The sequence below is a fragment of the Urocitellus parryii genome, chromosome 1 (genome assembly GCF_045843805.1).
Source record: "Urocitellus parryii isolate mUroPar1 chromosome 1, mUroPar1.hap1, whole genome shotgun sequence".
Taxonomy (NCBI): Eukaryota; Metazoa; Chordata; class Mammalia; order Rodentia; family Sciuridae; genus Urocitellus; species Urocitellus parryii.
Genome location: NC_135531.1, coordinates 82260225 through 82282903, shown reverse-complemented (window position 1 = coordinate 82282903; position 22679 = coordinate 82260225). Strand labels below are relative to the sequence as shown.

The window sequence follows — 22679 nt, the reverse complement described above, 5'->3', positions numbered from 1 at the left end:
CATTAATTATAACTATAATATTCTAATAAAACATAAAAAACAAGTTATGGAAAAATAAAAGATTTCAAAGTAGAGGAGGGATGCATTTTCCAGTTGATCTGTGGCTCAGGATTTAGGCAGCAGGTGCACTACTTCCCAGAAAAGCTAGTGACATGAAATTCACCACAATTCAGTTATCAGAATCACAGCAGCACAAAAATTCCTGTGCTTTGAACACAGGGTAGAAAAGAATATCTTGGGAACCAAACCTATAACGCTGGCAGTGCTGGTTCCTTGCAGAGCTTAGGGATGACACAGGTAGAAAGTGAAAAAATGCAAATAAATTTGGCACAGAAGAACTCATGAAACAGAAAGACAGTCTTTTTTTAAATGATTTTTCAGTTGTAGTTGGACACAATACCTTTATTTTATTTATTTTTAAGTGGTGCTGAGGATCAAACCCAGGGTCTCACACATGTGAGGTGAACACTCTACCGTTGAGCCACAACCACAGCCCAGAAAGGCAATCTTACCTTAATTGGTCCAGAGGAAGCATGGTGGGCTGGTGGGTGAGTAGTGCTCCACTGGCACAGGGTGATGTGAGGCAAGGAGCCATCTCAATGTGGCTACAGAGTGGCTTTCTGTTGCAGGAGTCCAGGAACACATAACAGGCATTATCAGACTACCCTGGTAGGCAACTTCCATGAGATCTAGAGATCTAGAGTGCAACTGACAGGCACAGGAAAGATTCTTCACAGAGGGGCTCAGATTGGGGGTAAGGAAAGTATGCCTTCCTTTACCTTTGGGTTTGACACTTTGCAGGATTAGCTGTAAAGAACCCAGAAACTGGGGTGGTGCATGCATTTACAAACAGGTTCTGTCTCTGGGAATCACATGATTATTGGCAGTGGAGAGTGCAAGTACTGCAGAAAGTTGGTTGTTTTACCCTAACAGTGGGCTTTCAAGTGGACACCATGATATTCAGGATTCCTACAAAGATTGGCATCTGCTTGTACATGGTGGGTGGAGCTATTGTCTCTAGAACAAAGACCCTCTACAAAACTCCAAATGCACCAGAATGTCACATTCAGAACTCTGCCTCAAGCCCACTCTGGGAGTAGTTCTGTCTAATTTGCCTGGAAAAAAAAATATAGTTATCACTATTCCCCTTTTTGTCCTACATTATAATGATGAGAAGGAAATATGAGAGGTATTACAATCAGCTTCAGTTCCAGACCACTCTAGCCAGCAGCTTAGTGAGCAGCTCAAAGATGATGGGTTTGATAATACCCAATCTTGGGCTGGGGATATAGCTCAGTTGGTAGAGTATTTGCCTTGCATGCATAAGGCCCTGGGTTCAATCCCCAGAACCCCCCAAACAAACAAACAAACAAACAAACAAAAAGAAAACCGGAAGAAATAATACCCAGTCTCTATTCTCCCCAAGGAATACACACAAAAAAAATTGGAAACAGAAACAATATTGCATAGGCAGTGAGCTTCCATCTTTCTCCTAGTTTAACTGCCTCAGTGAAGACAAAGTATTTTTGTTTACTTATTTTTATGTGGTGCTAAGGATTGAACCCAGTGCCTCACATTTGTGAGGCAAGCACTCTGCCACTGAGCCAGAACCCCAGCCCAAGCAAAGTATTTTTACTTAAGATGTTTTCCCTTGTTTACCTTTTTCCATTGAGTTTGTGTGTGTATATGAGTGTATGGCAGGCATTCTTGCTGTGGTGATTAGCGTGTGTGTGTGTGTGTGTCTCAATTTGGTTTGTTTGGGTGTGAATTTTTGTTTATTTATTTTTGCTCTTTTATGTCACATTCTTTATAGCCATCACTTGCTATCTCTCTCCTGCTTTACCTTTGTTCACTTTTTGAATATTTTAAAATTTCTTCTGCTTTCATATCCCATTTTTTCTCTCTTAATGAGCTGTAATTTATTCTCTTCTATAACTACTTATAATTTCTGCCCTCACAATTCATGTCATTGTGGTTATTAGTACTCTGGAGGGCATAGTTGACACTACAGTACACTTCAATGTTAGATCAAGTTCATGGTTGTTTATTTTTGTTGCTGTTCTTGCTGACCCTGCCATAACTCATTTTATGGTAATTAATGGACACATCATAGTAGGCATTTATGTTAATGCTTTATATTGATCACTATTATTGTTGCCTTTGCTTGTCTCCCCTGCAAAAAGCTGGGAACATTACAAGAGCCTAGGGTAAATACTCTGTTGTTGAGCTACAACAATGACTCAGCCAAGTGACAGTGCACCTTTTCTTCACACACAAAATAATCTTTCTCAAGCTTTCACAATACTTTAACACATATAAAAAGGAATATAACTCCCCAAAACAATGACTAGGCTGAAACTAGGAAGGACTGACATAGAGCATCATGTCCCATGGGTAGACATCTACTCCAGTGGCAAAATCAGAGGATTCCAAAGTGATGGCTCAGACAAACCCAATACTACAGCAGCTTTCCAAGCATGAATTAAATCAACAGTTCTCCTGCAGGGAACTGAGAGGAATTGGTGGTAGAAACTAACACTTGAATTACTTTGAGACTATAGTTTGTAGGTAAGAGATACAAACAACAGAGAATTTATTATAAAAGAGAAAAACTACACACTAAAGGACATCCACACATAAGAGGAAGAGGAATCCATCTCTAGAAATATGCAAGTCCAAGATATCAGAAAAACATGAAAAAATAGGCAAAAAACGCTCCCCCTCAAAAAAATGTATAGCTCTCCAACAAAAGAACAGATATGAAAGGGGACAAAATTTCAGAGGAAAAAAATTGATTATGGAGTATCAACAACAGATTAGATTAGCTAAAAAAGAGAACCTGAGATCTAGAAGACAGAGTATTTATATGGAATATTCACTAAGCCACAAAGATAAATAAATAAACATAATCCTAATGTATGAGAACTCTTGAACAAAATTAAGAAAACTAATTTAAGACTCATCAAAATAGAAGAAGGCATAGAAATGCAAGTGGCTTTAGCATCCTTTTCAGTAAAATAATGACAGAATTTTTAAAAATAGTTTTTATTTTTTGAAAGTTAACACGAAAAATAAAAACACAAGCAAAGAACAAAGTTATCCATTTACAAACAGCTTAGATGGAAGTGTCCCTCCTGGTCATATGTATTCATACACAGCACCCCACTTTGTTTGATTGAGATCATAGTGTGTATCATGCTTTTCATCATGAATATTCACCAATTCAGAATCCCAAAGCTACAAGAGTATTTTTTTTATAATGAAGAATATACCACACAACTCAATCTGTTACAAAAAAATTGTAAATCTTTCTTGGGAACAAAAATATCACTGAAGACAGAAATGGTAAGAGCCTGTAGATAGACTTACTGGCAGGGTTACAACTAAAATAATGCATTCTTTTAATGTCAAATTTAAAATGAGATGAAGCAACAGAATACACCAAGCTTGTTTCTAAGAGGGTTCATTATCAGATTTTAATTTTAAAATATTAGCAAGAAGAAATATTCCCAGTGAACTCAGTGTTCCTATAGTAAAGCTAGAAGATGCACACCAATGGCTCACATCAGAATGTATATCCTTCAGCACTTGCTCCCTTCTTTCCCTGTGTGCCTTCTTCTGCCCCTCTGCTGACAGACTAATGAACAAGTCCTGCTAGATACTTTCCAGAGATAAAACAATTCCATGTCCAAGGTGCATTTATTTATATCAATTATAAGACAAATATATTTACATGTTGGCTAATTCACTAGCTCTATTTTTTATGATGCACTGTCACTTCAGGACATCTAGACAGCTCAGATGTTGTGAAGTAAACTACTAACTTTGTGCACAATAAACACAAGTACTTTACCAAAAATGCACATATAGCTCTATAGTTATAATCTAAAACTGTCTTTCAGACATGGAGAGACTAGCAAATAGCACTTCCCCTCACCCTTCCTCTTCCCCCTCTTCATCATTCCTGTTACTAAATTCAGTTCTACCCCTAGCTCCAAAAGGTGGATTAACAAAGGTTATTCCCAAAAGACAATTCTTCCTAAAAACTAACAAAAGAATATTTAAATAGAGATTATTTTGCTACTTTTAACAAACTTTGGGCATTAGGATTTATCCTTTAATACCTAGCCACATTAACTAAAATGCACATATAACAATGGCAAGACAATCTGAACTAATCTAAGGGACATAGATTCCTTCTCTATGCATGTTTTCTTCTTTCCCCCACCCACCACCCAATGAACCTTCAACACACTCTCCAATACATCAAGTTCAACAATTCCATTCCCCTAAATTACAACCATTGCTATGTAGTAACTAAAAACATTTTCACTCTGTAGTGGCAAGGGAATAAGTAACCCTCAGAGGTGTGGGCCAGCTGGATATAAAAGGCTAAAAAACTAGTAACAAGACATAGAAGCAAAGGAGACAAGAAATATATGTAAAGCAAGGGCTTGATGGGTGGAAAAGAGCTGATGGGTCTGATCCTAAGAAAGGGGAAGAAAAAGATAAATGTTTTATTTATAGTGAAACACAACAAAGGAATAGTGAGACAAATCAAAGGAATTTATAGATTCATAGTGAGGAAGGACTCTTTAAGATAAACAAGAGGCAAAAGGCTGTGGGGAGATTGGCCTGATTGGAGATTTATCACTTTTGCAGTGATTCTTCCTCATGTAGGCATCTGGCACCTAGAGGAAACTTGGGTAAACTGGTATCTCTTTCCACCTCTGGAGAATTGTGTTTGAACGTAGGGCTGTCTGAACCAATAAATTTGTGGTATCACAGAACTCTGTCTGAGAAGGATGTTGCCAAGGCAATGAAATGGTCTCAGATTAGTGACATTACATGAGAGTTCTCCAAGGGGCCCACTTCCACTAAGAGATGACTCAGACACACCCACAATTTGTTCACAACTCCAGAAAAGGCATTAACATTAGCCCTCTACTTTTACCGTTTGTTCTGTGCTTTTACCATTTGTTGTGTACTTTTACCATTTGTTGTGTACACTAGAATTTGAAAGTGTCTTCCAAACAAGAACATTCTGGCATAGAAACCTTCTTCTTTTCATTGCTTATCAACCCAAGGGCAGACATATACATCAGAAGAAAATTTATTAAACCTTAGGAACTAAATGGACAGACACATGCAGAGGCATATAGAAACTCAAATAGATAAGTTAAAAAAAAAACTCTCAAAGACAGATCATAATCAAAACGCCTAACATAAAGAATAATAACACAATATCAAAAGCCACAGGAGAAAAAAAAAGCAGGTCATATTTCAGGTATACCAGTAAAACTCACTTCTGACTTCTCAACTGAGCCTCTAAAAGACAAGAGGGCTTGGAATTAGATAATCTAAGCTCTGAATAAAAAAAAATATTGGAAAAAATGTTGCTATGTCCAGTAAAGCTACATTCAGATTAAAAAAGAGATTTAAATTTTTCATAAGGTTAAGTTACAAGAATTCATGACTGTTAAACATGTGTGATGGAAAATACAAACCCCAGTGCTCTCAAAGTGACGAAGCCTTCCAGAAGCACAACAAAGTAACTAAACATTAATGAATAAAATCTATGAAATAAACCAAAATGTCTAGAAATAGAAAACTCCTCTCCATAATAACTCTGAATATAAATGGTGTCAACCCTCCAATTAAAATATTCAGACTGGCACTGTGGATGTAAAAAAAAGACCAACCATATGCTGTTTGCAGGAGACTCTTCTTGTATGCCAAAAAATCAATAGGCTAAAAATAAAAGAATTAAAAAAGATATTTCTTACAAATATAATATACTAACAAGCAGATTAGCTATTTTTATATCTGAAAAAGGAGATCTCAAGAAAAAAAATAATCAGAAGACTGAAAGATCACCTCTACCTAATGTTAGAGGAAACAATCCAACAAGAAGTTTTAATAATAGTAAATATTTAAGCCTCAACTATCAGTTCACCTAATTATATAAAACAAACACTTCTTGGCAATAAATCCCAGAGAGACTCTAACACAATAATACTGGATGATTTCAACCCACCCTTCTGACCAATAGAGCTCACCCAGACACATAATTATAAAGATACTTGTGAAATAAAAAATAAAATAATTCCATAGGACCTAGGGAACATTTATAGGATATTTCATCCCCAAACAAAAGAACACACTTTTTTCTCAACAGTTCATTAAACTTTTTCCAAAGTGGACCATATGTTATGTCAAAAAGCAAATTTTAGCAAAAACAACAACAACAAAACCTAAATTATCTATACATCTTATAAGATTATAGGAAAACAAAATATTAAAAATCAATAGCAAGGAATGTTCATAAAACACACAAATATGTGGAGATTTAACCATACTCTTTTAATTTTTTTATCTTTTTAAAATATACATGGAAGGAGAGTGCATTTTGACATACATACATGGGGTACAAGTTATTCAAATTATGATTACATTCTTATGGTTGTACATGATACAGAGTTTTACTGGTGGTGGATGGGAATAGGGAAGACAGTAGAATGAATGGGACATAACTTTCCTATATTCATACTTGAATACTCCACCAGTGAACCATAGTCTTTCAAATGAGAAATGAATCATAGAAAAAAAAATGAGAAGAGATAAAAGGATTGCAAATTCAACATCAGCCTCAGCAACTCAGTGATGGCCTGAGCAACTTAGTGAGACTGTTTCAAATTAAAAAATTAAAAATGACTGGGGATGTGATCCTGGGTTCACCCACAGTTTCAATCAATCAATCAATAAATAAATAGAAAATACAATGAAATTATGGGCTAGCAGTGATGCTTTGAAAAAATACTAAAAATATATAATAATTAAATGACATGAGAATGAAAAGAAAATGTTCAGGAAGTCTGCTTTCTCTTTCCCCCACATCCTTCTCATTAGATATCAGCTGCCATTGATTGGCTCTTCTGAGAGTGAAGCCACAGACTAAGAGGAATTTGAAATCAAGATATTTATGATTTGATAAATAGCAGTCAATGAATCCTGTTGTGTGTGATTTAGAACAATTCGGAACCACTTTTCATTGTGATGAATGACTGTTTTTCCTGCCTACAATGCTTTCCATTTCACCTTTGACAAAATGCCAATTTTACTTTGGGGGAACCATTCTGCCCACTTTGAACCCAGTGTTCCTTGGAGAATTGTTATTGATTCCAACTGTACTTCTGGGATTCAGAGCCCAATCTAAGCCAACAGCACATTCTCTTTGGCCCAATTCATGGGTTAGTTCATGATCTCCTTAAAGACACTTGCTGTCAGAAATATCATTTCAATGAAACTTTTGATAAAGCCAAATGAATTTTTTTTTCACATGGATTACTGTAAAATTAGAATATAGGTTGGAATTGTTCTAACTAACTTCCTCCAGAAGTTGTTAATAATCAATCCATGAGAGTGAAAAATGCAAAGAAAAATAATCCAACTATTCTTGGACTTCTCAATTAAAGAATAAAACACACTTTTTAAAATATAGAACTTAAGTAGTATGGTTCTATCACTTTGAAAATAAAAAAATCTTACTAGAACTTCTTACTTCAATAACTTCTATAAATCTGTATTTCTGTCCTTATTATTTGTTATATTACCTAATTGACCTTATGACCTTAGTTTAATGTGTACATTTTCCAAGGACTCTTAAGATAATTGTTACTAAGAACAAACCCAAGTAATCAATGTCTACAAGCAGATGGCATGTGACACTAAAAGATTTTCAAGTATTTTTAAATTAATGAGTCTATAATATATTAGTTAAATACCTATTAATTTATATAACTTCAATAAATAACTATAAACATCTGATAATGCCTTACAAATAAATTGGTTTGCTATGTTTTTCAGATTTATTACAATTAATCTAATTCAAAATGTAATATACTATTCTAAGAAGCATTCTGAATTTGATTATTTATTTCTAAAATATATAATTTTGTTAGAATATCACTTTTAAATTGAATACTAAAAAAGAGAGAAAGGAAGAAAAAAGAAATGGAAAGGAATATTCATACATTGCTGGTTAAATATTAAAATAAAAATACTCTCCAGAAGAAAAATTCTAATTTATTTTAACTTCATTATAATTTGTAAGTTGAGCTACAGTGAATTCTATTAAAACTCCCAGTAAGAGAGAACCTTTATTTAACATTGAAATAGTCCTTGAGTCCAGCGAAGACAAAATTTTACTTGTGCTTTCACTGCTGTTGGAGTTTTAGCTTCAAAGGCAATACCCTCTGAAGCCCGCATCATGGTCCCTTCCCTAGGACAGGAAGAAATTGACACATAAGAGAAGGAATTGTTATAAGTTGTCACTGGGTAGCCTTAGGCTGTAAAAGCCAAAGCTAGAAAAATTCCTTTAACTACATTCTCCAAAAGTAAGTATGTAGGCAAAAGATTACTCATGTTCCTCATTTCAAGAAGATTAAGGAGGCAAGGCTGAGGAAGTCAAGGTCTTAGTGCAGTTTCAGTTCAGTGATGAAGCAGAAGTAAGTCTTTGAATCATGTCAGTATGTTTGAAATATCAAAGGAAATGGACCAGCTAATGCACTGAGACAACTAGAAACCAAAATGTTCATGTTACCATATTATGATTTTCCTCACATATTGTATGTCTTTAATTCTACTTAGGCATCATACAACAAAAACACTTAACTTTCTTGTTAAAAAGAAAAAAAGAAAAAGGAAAAAGAAAAGGAAAGAAACACATTAATGTGTGGTTCACTTTGAATCCAGTAACAATATTGCTGGGGTAGAGAATACTTAAGTACTGCTTTGCCCCCTAAGGAAATACATTCTAACTTAGAGCTTAGAGTTGACCGAGTCCCAATTTTCTACCATCTTTACCTTCAACTGTTTGCAACCCCAGTCCAATACCTTATATTCATGACTGGTCTTTCAGAAAACAAATGCGGGGTGTATTGTATATCAGCTGATGAAATTTAAAAGTTATTACATGATTGATGTTGTCTATCAGCAAAGAGTTCTGCTCCAGCAGCATGAGTATCTTTGTCTTTGAATGTATTGAAATACACTAAATATTTATTTTAACATTCCTTTATATTCCTTCCTTATTAAGCAAAATAATGAAAAAAGAAATGAAAAACACTATTCAAGAGGAATATTGTTTTTGGAAAATATTAAAAGCTGTATACATTTAAAACTGTCATTTTAATCCCATTCTAAATGTTGTATTATGTTGAAAATCAAAATCAATGATGAAAATGCACACTAGAAATATATCTTTCAGGTTGATGCCTATAAGGCATATTTATTTCCTAATATCATAAAACATTTTAGATCTTGGTTTTGAAAACCCTGTTCACTTATTTTTTGACTTTCAGATATTTTAATTCCATGTTTCCTTTCATCAATCACATATTATATAAGATACTAGAAGATCATTTGTATATTTAACATTGAAAATATTAATTCAGTGATTTATATACTGGGAAAACATTTAAGAAGCACAGGTCTCAGTTCTGGAATTAGCACATTCTATATTAACAAAGCCCAAACACAAAGTCCATACAAATAGGTCTTGAATTTCAATTAGTGAAATGTAGACAGTTGTGAACAAGAAAACAACAAATCTCTGTGTAGAAGTTAGCCTACTCTATGAGACAGACAACTTTGAGAAGAGACTTGTGAGGTGTATGCTGAAAATACTAACTGGAGAAAGCACATTCCAGGCACAATAAGAGCTAGCACTGTGAGGCATGGGTTTTGGAAAATAGTTGAGTAGCAACAAGAAGGCCCCTATGGCTAGATCAGGGTGGAAAAAAAAAAAAAAAAAACATAAAGACGTACAAAGTTAGTGACGTTTCCACAGCCCAGAACATACTGCAATTCAAGGTGAAGGTATTGATTTTTACTATTTTGGATGAGATGGAAAGTCACTGGGAAATTTTGGGCAAAGTGTCAATTTTTAAATAAAATAATTTTAAAAGACTGTCAATTTTTAAATAAAATAATTTTAAAAGAATGTCTGTAGCAACTAGAAAAGAGTATTTAAAAGGCAAAGATGGAAGTAAGGAGACCAATCATGGAACTACTGAAACAATTCATGCTGGCTAACATAAGACTGATTAAATGGAGATGGGATGGGCAGTTTTGGAGTCTCAATAATTTCTATAATATACTGTTAAAATTTGTACAGTGTGAAAGAAAGAAAATGTTCCTTTAGCAATTTTTATCTGACAGAATCAAGGAAGGGAATTACTCATTATCGAGATGAGAAGCATAATTAGAATAAGAGGAGAATTTGAAGGATGAGGTACAGATGTTTCTTTGAAGATATTTTTTTCAACACATAACTGAGGATACTAGGCAGGCTAATAGCCTACTAGTTGCATGAGGTGTTTGCTGTTGTTGTTGGTTTGTTTCTGGGCGAAGGATAGAATAGAAATCTAGATGTATAACAAGCAAATAGGTTATATTTAAAGTGAAGTGACTGTATGTGACTGCCTAATTAGTGAAGGTAGGATATAGATGAATAGATCCTGTGATGATTCAAAGTTCAAAAAGTTAAGAATATGGGCCAGGTACTATGGTGCACAGCTATAATCCCACCAACTTGGTAGATTAATAAAGGAAGATCACAAGTTCAAGGCCAGCCTCAGCAATTAAGGGAGGCCCAAAGCAGCTTACTGAGACCTGTCTAAAAATAAAAATAAAAAGGAATGGGTGTGTAGTTCAATTGTTAAGTCCTCTGTATCAAAATATTAAGCATATGGGAAGAAATCATCATAGGAGATGCAGTAATTCCTACTATTCCTTTGAAATTACTTTGTTTCTTAGCCATTAAAATAAAGCTCATGGAGGGTAAGTCTACAATGAGTCAATAACTAGACACTTGGTGATAATGGCTGCATTAAATCAATCTGTGACACTGAAAAAAAGAGAGGCGGAAACTAGACTATCATTGGAGGTCAAAAAGAAAGGTAAAATATCTTTTTTTTAATCTCACAAATATCTCGTTTGATGTACCAAAGCACATTAGCACACAGAAACCTTATTGGTTAACAAAACAATAAATTAAGAAGTATCAAGACAATAAATATTTCTTTGATAACTTTATGCCATAATTTATGCAATAGATGGTGCACAGTAGTACATTAATTAATATGTATGATTGAATTTTTGCACATGATAGTACTATCATTTCTATATTAATCTCTTTCTTGTATCTGTTATATAAACAAGATTACTTTTTATTATTCTACTGTAAAGATACATGTTGGTATTAAGGAAATAAATAAAGGTATTCTAAAATGCAAACTTCTAACGAAAAGAGCAATTATCATCATGTACAGCCACAAGGCACTTAAAAAATAAGTAAATGGCAAAAAGATCTGTAGGGAACAGGGGAGGAAGGGAATCAGTTATACAAATAGGGAAGGGAAAGGGGAAGTACTGGGGACTGAATTAGAACAAAGTATAGTCCATGATTTTATAATTATGTCAAAATGAATTCTTTTGTCATGCATAACTAAAATGAAAGAGTAAAATAAGGAATATACATATACACATACATATGTATGTATGTATTTCTTAATAAAGTAATTTCTGAAATCTAATAATATTTAATTTAAGAAGTCAGCAATACATGTTGTGGGATTTTAATTGATATAAGTTATATAAGTAAACTGTGCTATATTAAACTTTGGTTCTCTAGTTATATGAATTGGCTTATTTATATACTTTGGGGCTGTTATATTTCGAATATAACATTACCAGGATTTGAAAGCATCACTCCTACCTCTGAGTTTACTGATTATATTATTTAGAAAGACAGGGACTTTTAATATTATTTTGCAAATTAAAATAGGCCTTCGGGGCCAAATGTTTCTTTGATATGTGGATCCTAATTCACAATGGGTGGGGGGCTAGGGAAGAATAGAGTTACTTTAGATCAGGTAGAGTGAAGTAAAGGGAGGGGAGAGGGTAGGAAAGATAGTAGAATGAAATCATTATTATCCTGTTTACATATATAACTGAACATCTGGTGGGATTTTACATCATGTATAACCAGAAGAATGAAAAATTATACTCCATTGTATATGATGTATCAAAGTGCATTTTTCTGTCATGTGTAACAAAAAAAAATTTAAAAGGCCTTTGGATTTTTTTATCAATTTTCCAAGAATTTCATTCAGATGATCAAATTTCAATGTTTTCACAGGGTAATAAAGTTTCTAAATGAGAACAGCAGATTGGGTTTCTAAATCAAATTTTGTATAACTGATTCTGCATCCAGGAATCTGCAAACAGTCTATTCCTCAAGCACTGTTCCCCAAATACTGTTCTGCACTGAGCTATGAAACAGTTTCCCTGGTTGATGACTAACATTCCACATAAAATTTTCATCTTGAAACCAATGCAACACCCCAAATTAATTATTTTCTCCAACACATTCCAATTTTTAGTAACTGTCTTATATAAAGAAGTTACCTATGTCCCTGAGTTTGTGAAATGTCAGCATCCCCTTCAATCCCTCTACTTCCTACTGCTGTAACTAACAGTACATCTTCCAAAAGAAATGATGTCAGTTATTTAATTCAGCTTCTTAAAAACACTCTTTTATTTAAAAATAACGTCAGTAGATTTTTATATCATAAAACTTTAGTATGGTTTTTATAGAGTATTTAGAAATTGTAGATAAGTCAAGAGATTAAATTAATGCTTACCCATAATCCTAAAAGTCAGAGATAATTGTATCATGTTATTTATTCATTCAATATTCAATGCACTATTTAAAGTTCCTACCAATGCATACAATGTACAGTAGGAATAACTGAATATTAGTTCAATTTGATTTCTGATGCATTGGAAATGCACCATTGCATTGATCTCCTTTCCAAGAGGGTTTCCTCTTTTTGTTGTTTGTGTAGTTGAGAGGAATCTAATTTCTTCATTTTCTTATTGTCTTTACTTAAATTATATAAATTTGTCAAAATAGCAACGGAAATTTTTATTAGTAGATCATAGTTTATTAAATTCATTCTGTTGATGTTTATAAGTGATTTCAAAATTTTCAGTAAATGATGGGACTATCATTATAAATAACTCTTTCTCCAAGTGTTTTGTGATAAGTCCCTAAAAATGGTCTTAACTAGGAATTGACACTTTTTTGGTATTTGATACTCATTGTGTAGACTTATTTTGTGTCCCATCTCCTGCAGAGATACTCCTTCCTCACAATAATAACATTTCAGGCTTTGACCCTTTTGGTTTCAAATCATCCTGATGTTTTTCTGTTCTGTGGTTTTCTGAATTGCACTTACTTACACTAGTACAGATGAGCTAAAATAAACCCATTTGTTGTTTTGATTCACCTGCATATTTTTGATTCATGCTTAAGCATGTCAGGATTCTTTTTGTTTCTTAATTTCTTACATTTTAGCATGCATTATTTATCAGGTAATTTGTTGGAAGGTTTTAAAAAGGAGGAGAGAGATGAAAATCTTAGTAAAGAGAAACAAAGTCCACCCCCTTTTGTTTTTTGTTTTTGTTTTGTTTTATTTTGTTTTAAGAAAAGGGAGCCATGTAAACATCAGCAGAGTAAAATAACCTAGTGTATAGGGGAATGAGCTAACAGGTCACGAAAAATACCAATTTCTCCATAATCTGGTTCTACCTAAAATTAGGTTTTGAGGTAATTTATCCCCATCTCAATTAATCATACACAAACTGCAAATACTTTTACTTTTTCTCTAACTCCAAAAATAACACAGATACACTGTAGAACATATCACTCACTATGTATATTAAGAAATCACCATCAGTCCTTCCATCCTGTAGCTACTGGTGTACAGTTTTAGTATACAGTTTTGTATCTTTATCTCTGCTCATTTTTCATGTACAACATGAAGTAAAAATGTGAGATAAGACTCATTTTTTGTAGACTTTTTTCCTAAGCAATCTATCATAGGCAAATCTTTCCACATCAGTAAATGCATATATTCACCAACATTTTAATAGTTGTATAGGAACTTCTTTTACAGTTCTTCTCATGATACATGATAGACAGTTTTTTTCACTTATTTTTGTATTATTAATAAAACATCCTTGTCCACACTTCTTTTCATTCTTGTACTTCAGAGTTTTGCATGCCTTGTGGAAACTACTTGTGTGAAATCTGTTCAGGTCTCTGTTCCCTTAAAAAAGTGGTAACTTTTCTTCTCTTCACTGCATTTCTGTGGTGTCTGAAGTCAGTTTTCTGTTACTATACCACAAATTCAAGATACTCAACATATAAAGATGGAAAGCTTGTTTTGGTTCACAGGTATAATGGTTTTAGTCCATGATTGGTTGTCTCCATTGATTCAGATAAGGCAGTATATCATGATAAGAGCACATTCTGGAGCAAAATTCACTCACCCCATGACCATGAAGTGAAAGAAAATGAGGATGGACTTAAGGTCTCATTATCCAGTTTGTAGGCATGATCTAAAGTCCTCCCATTAGAACCCATATCTTAAAGGCCATATCACCTCCTAATAACATATGAACCAAGCCTTTAACAATATTCCACATTGTGGGACACTCAAGATCAAAACTGCTTCATTTTATATCTCTAAAATACTATAGATAAATTTCCAAGTAATACAAGTTTTGTGACTATATTTTAGTTTCACAATTATGCCTAGCAAATGATTTATAGCAGAGTGTGTTTGAGCCATACTTACTTATAGCAAAATATTTCTCTTTTAACTGTGGTGTCAGAAAAAAAAGAAAAGTATTTATATGGTTTATTATGTTTGAGCTTAATAACATGTTTTTAAAGGGACATAATGTCTAAATATTTGTAATCCTGAGTAATTAAAATATTAGGTAAAACACATTTTGTTGTATACAACATCAGCATTACTATAGACTTTTAATGTTCCAAAGAATTGCAACAAATTCTGAATTAATAAATTTCTAAGACATCTATAGAAAGTTGAGTGATTACTTATTTTATAACATTTAAAATATATAGGTATAAGAACAAATCAAAGAGTAAAAACTAAAGATTGATTAAACACTAGAGAAAATATTTGGCCTTTGGTTTTTTGGGATTGGCTTACTTCAATTAGCATGATATTCTCCAACTCCATCCATTTACCTGCAAATGCCATACTTTTATTCTCTTTTAATGCTGAGTAATATTGTGTATACATTATTCTTTCTCCATTGAATCACCTTGGACCACCGTCAAAAACCAATTACCTGTACATGTGTGGCTCCATTTTCTTATTCTCTGTTCTGTCCTTTGTTCTATATGATTATTCTTTCTTTATTAGTATAGCTTAATGGTGAGTCTTCAAGTCACATTTTGTGAGTCATCAATTTAGTACTTCTTTTCTATAATTGTTTTAGCTACCTGGGTCATTTCACTTCCAAACACATTTTTTAATCAGCTTGTAAATTTCTATGAAAACCCCTTTGGGGGTTTTTGATTGTGGTTTTGTTAAATGAATAAGTCACAGCATGTAGAACTGATATCTTCTTATTAATAAGCATGACTTATATTTCATTTATTTAGGGCCTATAATTTCAATGAAAGATCATTGAATTCATTTTTCTAAGTCTTACACATTTTATTAAATGTATCAATTATAGTATGAATATGAGGTGTTCCATAAACTCTTATAAATACAGAAATATTCAGAGGTGAAAATATTAGATTGTGAGAGTTTTAACCAAATCAATTAATTCTAGTTTGAATGAACTGACTAGGTGGGAACTGTAGGCAGGTGGGACATGGCTGAAAGAGGTGGGTCACTGGAAGCATGCCCTGGAAGGGTGCATCTGCCCTGCAGTCTTTTTTCTCTTTGTTTTTCTCTGATTCCTGACCCCACCATGAGCTGACCAGTTTTTAATTTTTTTCCCCCTCACCTGGGTCCTTTCTCCCATATTTTGCTGCCTTCCCTTGGATCTAGAGCAATGGAATTGGCCATGGATGGGCTGAAATCTGTAAAGCTATAAGCCTGTTGCCTTCTGTAAGTTGTTCTTGTTAGATATTTTAGTCACAGTAACAAAAAAAGTTGATTAAAAAAGAAATTCATACCAAAATGTGGAGTCATTGCATTATCTAATCTGACCATGAAGTTTAGACAATTTTGGAATTGGTTTCCAGAAAGAATTTTGAAAGCTTTAGGGATGCAAGCTGGAAAAGTTTTAGAATGTAAGGAGAGCTTAGTGGACATTTCTGGTGGGAACCCAGAAGACCAGAATGCCGACAGCAATGCAGAGTGTGCTCCTGAAGTTTCAAAGGGAAATTTGGACTCTTTGAGTCGTGAAACAGGCCACTCATGTTATACTTTAGAAGAGAATTCAGCTATATTTTGCTCATGACTTGAGACTCCGTGAGGATAAATTTAAAAGTGGAGTAAATTTCAAGGATGCACATATTCAGTTAGCGGCACTGGTGTGCTGATAGATTTAGCCAGGTTTACTGTGAGAGTTAGGAGTAGAAAACTGAATTAAATAATTTGAAAAACTTGAAGTTTGGCCCAAAAAGTGCATGCACAGATGAGGCCAAGGAAGCTATATATTTTGGAGCAATTATAGTCCCTAAACAGTTACTAAGTATGTTACACAGACAAAATAGAAAAGAAGCATTGACGTCCTCTTAGGAATTTGTAAGACCTTACCCCTACAGGCTCTAGTTCAAATAAAAGAGATAATTCCTTTGAGAAGAGATTGTAGGGACAACCTGCCCTCACAGGAGACCTAGGACACTGTTTCAAGATGCTGAGATATGTAGGAATACAGGCTACGACAGCCATGATTCTGAGGGCTTAGATATTGTGTGAGCTTTCAGCAAACCTTAGTGTCATCCATAAGATTTTTTTTTTCTGCAGAAATGCAGGATGCTAGAGTTAAGGGGTCATGGAGGTTTTTGCCAAGAATACAATGGAAGGCCTGGGAGGCTACATAAACTGTAGTATGGTTGGAGTTCCTGCAAGCTTCCCCTGATAGAGAGTGGCATGAATTTGTGAAAGTGAGACTGAAGCTTAAATGAAGACCCCAGGAATTAAGGAATGTCAGTTATAAGGAGTGGCTACTAAAAAGAGTTGCTGGCTACAGAGCAAGCCAGTCTAAGAAAGAGTCCTTGTGTACTACAACCAGCAAAGCCAAAGAGATAGGGTTTCCCAAGCCCCTGAAGAGCACTTCAAGTGGTGGGTGGCCATGTGTCCTAGATGCTATATGAGAAGTTACAGGAGATATTTGCCCTATTTGCTGATTTTAGGTCTTGTTTTGTCCCCATTCCACTTTTGTATGTTTCTATTCCTCCCTTTGGTTATACAAATGTTTACTCTGTGCCACTGTATACTGCATATATGTATTTCACTTTTGATTTTCACAGGGGCTCATGACCAAGAATTTTCCTTGAGTCTCCATGGAGACTTGGACTTTTGGGAGATGCTGGGATTGTAAAGATTCTGAAACTTTTGGAGATGAAAAAATGCAATTTGCATTATTAAATGGAAATGAGTATTGGGTGGCTAGGTGTGGAACATTATGGTTTAGATATCCAAACATAGAACAGAGGAAATGATTATTTTTTAGAGTTGCAACCTAATCAGTCTAACCTAGTTTCAATGGACTGACTAGGTGGGAACTGTGGGCAGGTAGGGCATAACTCAGGGAGTGTTGGTGGTGTACTCTTGAAGATGTATCTACCCTGTGGCCCCTTCTCTCTTTGCTTTTAGCCACCTGTGGACTGAGACCTCTGAATTTATGAGCCCCCAAATAAATATTTCTCCCTATAATTTATTTTTTTCAGGTATTTTAGTCACTGTGACAAAACTTGGGACAGTAACCTGAGCATTTTATATTTCAATACTATATTTAACATTTCAATTGGCATGTTTTGATTTTTTCTAAAGATTGTATCATCATTTTAAAAAAAATTTCTGTTGGACTATTTAAAAACATATTTCATTTTCCTCACTGAAGAATAAGCTTTATCACAAATTGTTTTTGTATCTCTATTACTTCTATAAGTTCTATGAAAGTACTAATGCACAGTAGTTTCTGAGTAAAAATTTATTCCTGAGTGAATGTATTATATGTGTTACCCTGGAAATCATATACTATCTATATCAATACCTACATCCATTCCTGTATATAGATATATAGGTGCTAATTATCTATAAATGGGACATACAAAATATAAAGATGAGAGAAACTTGTTGAGATGTTGAGTCATGCTATCACAATATACTACGAAAATTCGACTTATTGTACAATCTTTGAACATACAAATGTATATATCTTACAAATAGTTTGAGATTCTTCACAATTGAGATATAAAACAGTTGTAATGTGTTATAGTTGAAAGAAAAACAAAAAAAATTTATGAATTACATATTATTTTCATAGGGCCTAAAGGAAAATAAATGATTTTTAGTGGGTTCATATTTTTACTGTATACATCTAACAAACACAAACTTTTATACATAGGTGTTTTCTATGTGGATACCTCAATAAGCCTTAGGAATTTTTTTCCTTGCCAGTAAAAGAGAAAGTATTTTTAAGTGGAAATTTTATTCATTTTTCAAATATGTGTGGGTATGCTTACATTCACCTGTATATTTTATAGAACAATAACTAGTCTTTAATTAGTTATTTTGAAAAAAAGAAGCCGTAAGTGTATGTGTGATTTAGAAATAAAATTATTCAAAATAAGTGTCATCACCTTAAAAGTTTACATATTTTGACACTATGTTTTGACAGGTTACATTTTAATATGCCTCTTCCTATTATATGAATATATTTTAAACCTTGAGAAACAAGCAATAATTCTCTAAATGACAAATCTTTCAAACTTCACATTTTGAAAACCATTCACTGACTCTATTGCTTAACTGTAAAATATTCATCCTTTAAAAAATAGTATTTTTTTTCTTTTGTTTATTTAGAACTTGAGTTTGAACAGGTGAGGAATACTGGAGTTTAAATGAAACCACTAGATGGAGCCCCATATCCTGAACACAGGAAAAAATGTCAGAAAGTTTAAGAGAATGACAATTTTGAACCTATTGTTACCATGGTGACTTGCTTGGTTTGTTGTTGTTTCTTATTTCATTGGCCACTTTCCCCCTGTCTATTATTTTAAAAAAATATATATATGAATTTAATGTTATATTCACATGAACATATTGTGTCATTGGTGGTGTGGGGGAAGTAAGAAATGTACTAACTGCATTTAGAATCTTGTTATTCATAACACCCCTTTGCATGCAGTTTCTAAGGGGAATTAAGAAAGAAATTTAAATCATGGTAAGTGTCATGACAAAATTTACAATTAGGTTAAGATTTAAGAGATTAATATTGAAAACAAAACAAACTGAATCAGCAGTATTAGGACATGATCATGTACCTAACAGGAGCTATTCTTGGTAAATGTAGTCAGGTTAATAGTTTCAGTGTAATAATGAGAGGAATAGCTCTTAAATCTAGCAATCATTGATTTGCTGTGTTTCTTGAAATACTTTTTTTTTTCAATCTCCCTATTCAGAAAAAGGTCTTATTAATGTTTTTAAATGTAAACACTTACTAGAAAATGTAAAATTCCAGAGTTGCAGTATTTGAATGGGGGAAAATAGTCAAAGTCTGCCAAATCTAGGTTCTGACATGGAATTTTTGCAGTTTGTTTTCAATGTGAAATGTACTTCTTCAGTTCACAGTGCTTTAAGTTCTTTCAAGGAATATGTTTCCAATAGTTTAAAATGATATTATGACCCTGAGAGTTATATTGATAGAATAAAAACAGTGTTCAAACTGATTTTCTATAGAAATGCTTTTGAATTTTTTGCATATAAAAAATCAAAATATAAGAAGAATTTTGGAAATCTTATTATAGCAGTCATATGAAAAAAATCAGCCTATTTTTCTCTACATACTGTAACAAGACCCTCTCTTATGCAGAGTGTTTATGTCTCTCTCAAAATCATTCAATGAAACCATAACAACCAATGTGATGCAATTTTGAAGTGGGAAACTTTCCTAGGTTACAAGGGTTGGTTAGGCCCTAGGGTTGGGCCCTCATGACAGGATTAATGCCCTAATGAAAAAAGTAGGACATAACCAAGAAAAGGATCCCCCACCAGAACTCAACCATGCTGGTACCCTGATAGAGGACTTCCAACCTCCAGAATGGAGAGAAAATGTTTGTTATTTAAGTTACACAGCATCTGATATTCATTTTTTAGCAGCCTAAAGCAAATAGACACCCACTACATCAGAACTAGCTGTTTTATGTGTCAGAACTGGGCCTTCAAGGAGAGCTCCAGGTGGTCAATCTCACTAAGTTAATGAAAGAGCAGATGAGTGAGTCTTGAAGAGAGGATCAAGGGATGAGGAAATAGGGGAAATTCATATCTTTTGGTAAAAAAAAAAAAAAGGTACCCTGTCATGGACAGACAGCAAAGTACATATTTTTGAAAATGTGGAATCTCATGTTATTTTCACAAAGTGTTATTAGAATCTGCACAGTGACTTCTCTTTCCAATTTCATCTCAAAACTTAAATCCTCAGAGAGCCCTTCATCAGCCACCATATCTTATGCAGCTCTCTCTGCCTCTCATGTCTCCCTGATTGTTTATATCTTAACACCTGTGACATTGAGTGATTGGCTCACTTATGTATGTGATTCTTTATTTATTGTTTTCCTCTCCCAGTGGACAATACACTCCTAGAGAGTAGCACTCAGAAAATTTCCTTGTATCTTTCAGTCAATCACTTATGAGGCCTGGAGTTAGAAGATACATATTCTGTTTCCCAGGTAAAGATCATATTTCTCTGCAAACTGCTTCTGAAATATGACCCTGGAAAAATGCCCACAGAGACAAATAGCTATCACCAAATATAATGACCATAAATATCATGCTAAATGAAATTGAATTTAATTATTTACTCATGGAATTTTTTTAGTAATCTCATTTTCAAAGCAAAAGTATAAAAATAACTAATCCACTATAAGTCAAAAATCACTTTGCTGTTTTCATTAGTACATATTAGCTATACATCATATTAGAACTCATTTTGACTTAATTATAAGAGCAAGAAATATAATTTACTCTAATTCAGTCCCTGGTATTTTACTTTACCCTCTTCTCGCTCGTCTTGTTCCCTTTCTTGTACTCTACTGATCTATCTGCTATTTACCTATAGTCTTTTTTTTTTCTTTAATTAGTGTCTTGTGGGTATACATAATAGTGTGGGATTTTTTCACAGTTAAGGACCCCTCAGAGGTAACTATTTTTCGGACTTCAATTGTTAGAGATTAGTTTGTGCTGATTTTGAACTTCTAAATCAAATTGCAAAGTATGAATTCTTTTGATTCTAGCTTCTTTTGTTGAGAAAATGTTAGAGTCCATTATACATTATTTTGACTATCAGTGGTTCGTTGTACTTAGTAACTGGAGAGAACTGTATCATATGAATTTGCTATGTAATTCACACTTTGTATTGGGTAGAACCTGTGTTTTCCAGATTGGGATTACTCTGAGCTGCAACAAACATTCTTACACATAGCATTTGTTTTTATGTAATATTTTTATTTATATATGACAGCAGAATACATTGCAATTCTTATTACATATATAGAGCACAATTTTTCATATTTCTAGTTGTATACATAGTATATTCGCACAAACTTTTGTCTTTATATGTGTACTTTGGATAAGAATGATTATCACATTCCACTATCATTAATTACTCCATGGATCCTCCCTTACCTTCTCCCCCCTCTGTCCTATCTAGAGTTCTTCTATTCCTCCCATGCTCCAGCTCCCTATCCCACTATGAATCAGCCTCCTTATATCAAAGAAAACATTTGGCATTTGGTTTTTTGGGACTGGCTAAGTTCACTTAGCATTATCTTCTCTAACTCCATCCATTTACCTGCAAATGCCATGATTTTATTCTCTTATATTGCTGAGTAAAATTCCATTGTGTATGTATGCCACATTTTTTTTTATCCATTCATCTATTGAAGGGCATCTAGGTTGGTTCCACAGTTTAGCTATTGTGAATTGTGCTGCTATATACATTGATGTGGCTGTGTCCCTGTAGTATGCTGTTTTTAAGTCCTTTAGGTATAGTCTGAGGAGAGGGACAGCTAGGTCAAATGGTGGTTCCATTCCCAGGTTTCCAAGGAATCTCCACACTGCTTTCCATATTGGCTGTACCAATTTGCAGTCCCACCAGCAATGTATGAGTGTACCTTTTTCCCAACATCCTCGCCAATACTTATTGTTGTTTGTCTTCATAATAGCTGATATTCTGACTGGAGTGACAGGAAATCTTAGAATAGTTTTGATTTGCATTTTTCTAATTGCTAGAGATGATGAACATTTTTTTCATGTATTTGTTGATTGATTGTATATCATCTTCTGAGAAGTGTATCTTCAGATTCTTGGCCCATTTATTGATTGTGTTATTTATTTTTTGGTGTTTAGCTTTCTGAGTTCTTTATATACCCTAGTGATTATTGCTCTGATGTGTGAGGGGTAAAGATTTGCTTCCAAGATGTAGGCTCTCTATTCACCTCAAAGATTGTTTCTTTTGCTGAGAAGAAGCTTTTTAGTTTGAGTCCATTCCAAGTATTGATTCTTAATTTTAATTATTGTGCCACAGGAGAGGCCCTAATCTCCATCATGTGG

At 33.8% G+C, this 22679-nt stretch overlaps 1 non-coding gene across 1 annotated transcript; it reads left to right on the top strand.

The window, feature by feature from the left end:
* Positions 1-1282: 1282 nt before the first annotated feature.
* On the top strand, positions 1283-1355 carry Trnaa-ugc (transfer RNA alanine (anticodon UGC)). The gene has a single exon. It is a non-coding gene; the product is annotated as a tRNA-Ala (tRNA).
* The last annotated feature ends 21324 nt before the right edge of the window (positions 1356-22679 follow it).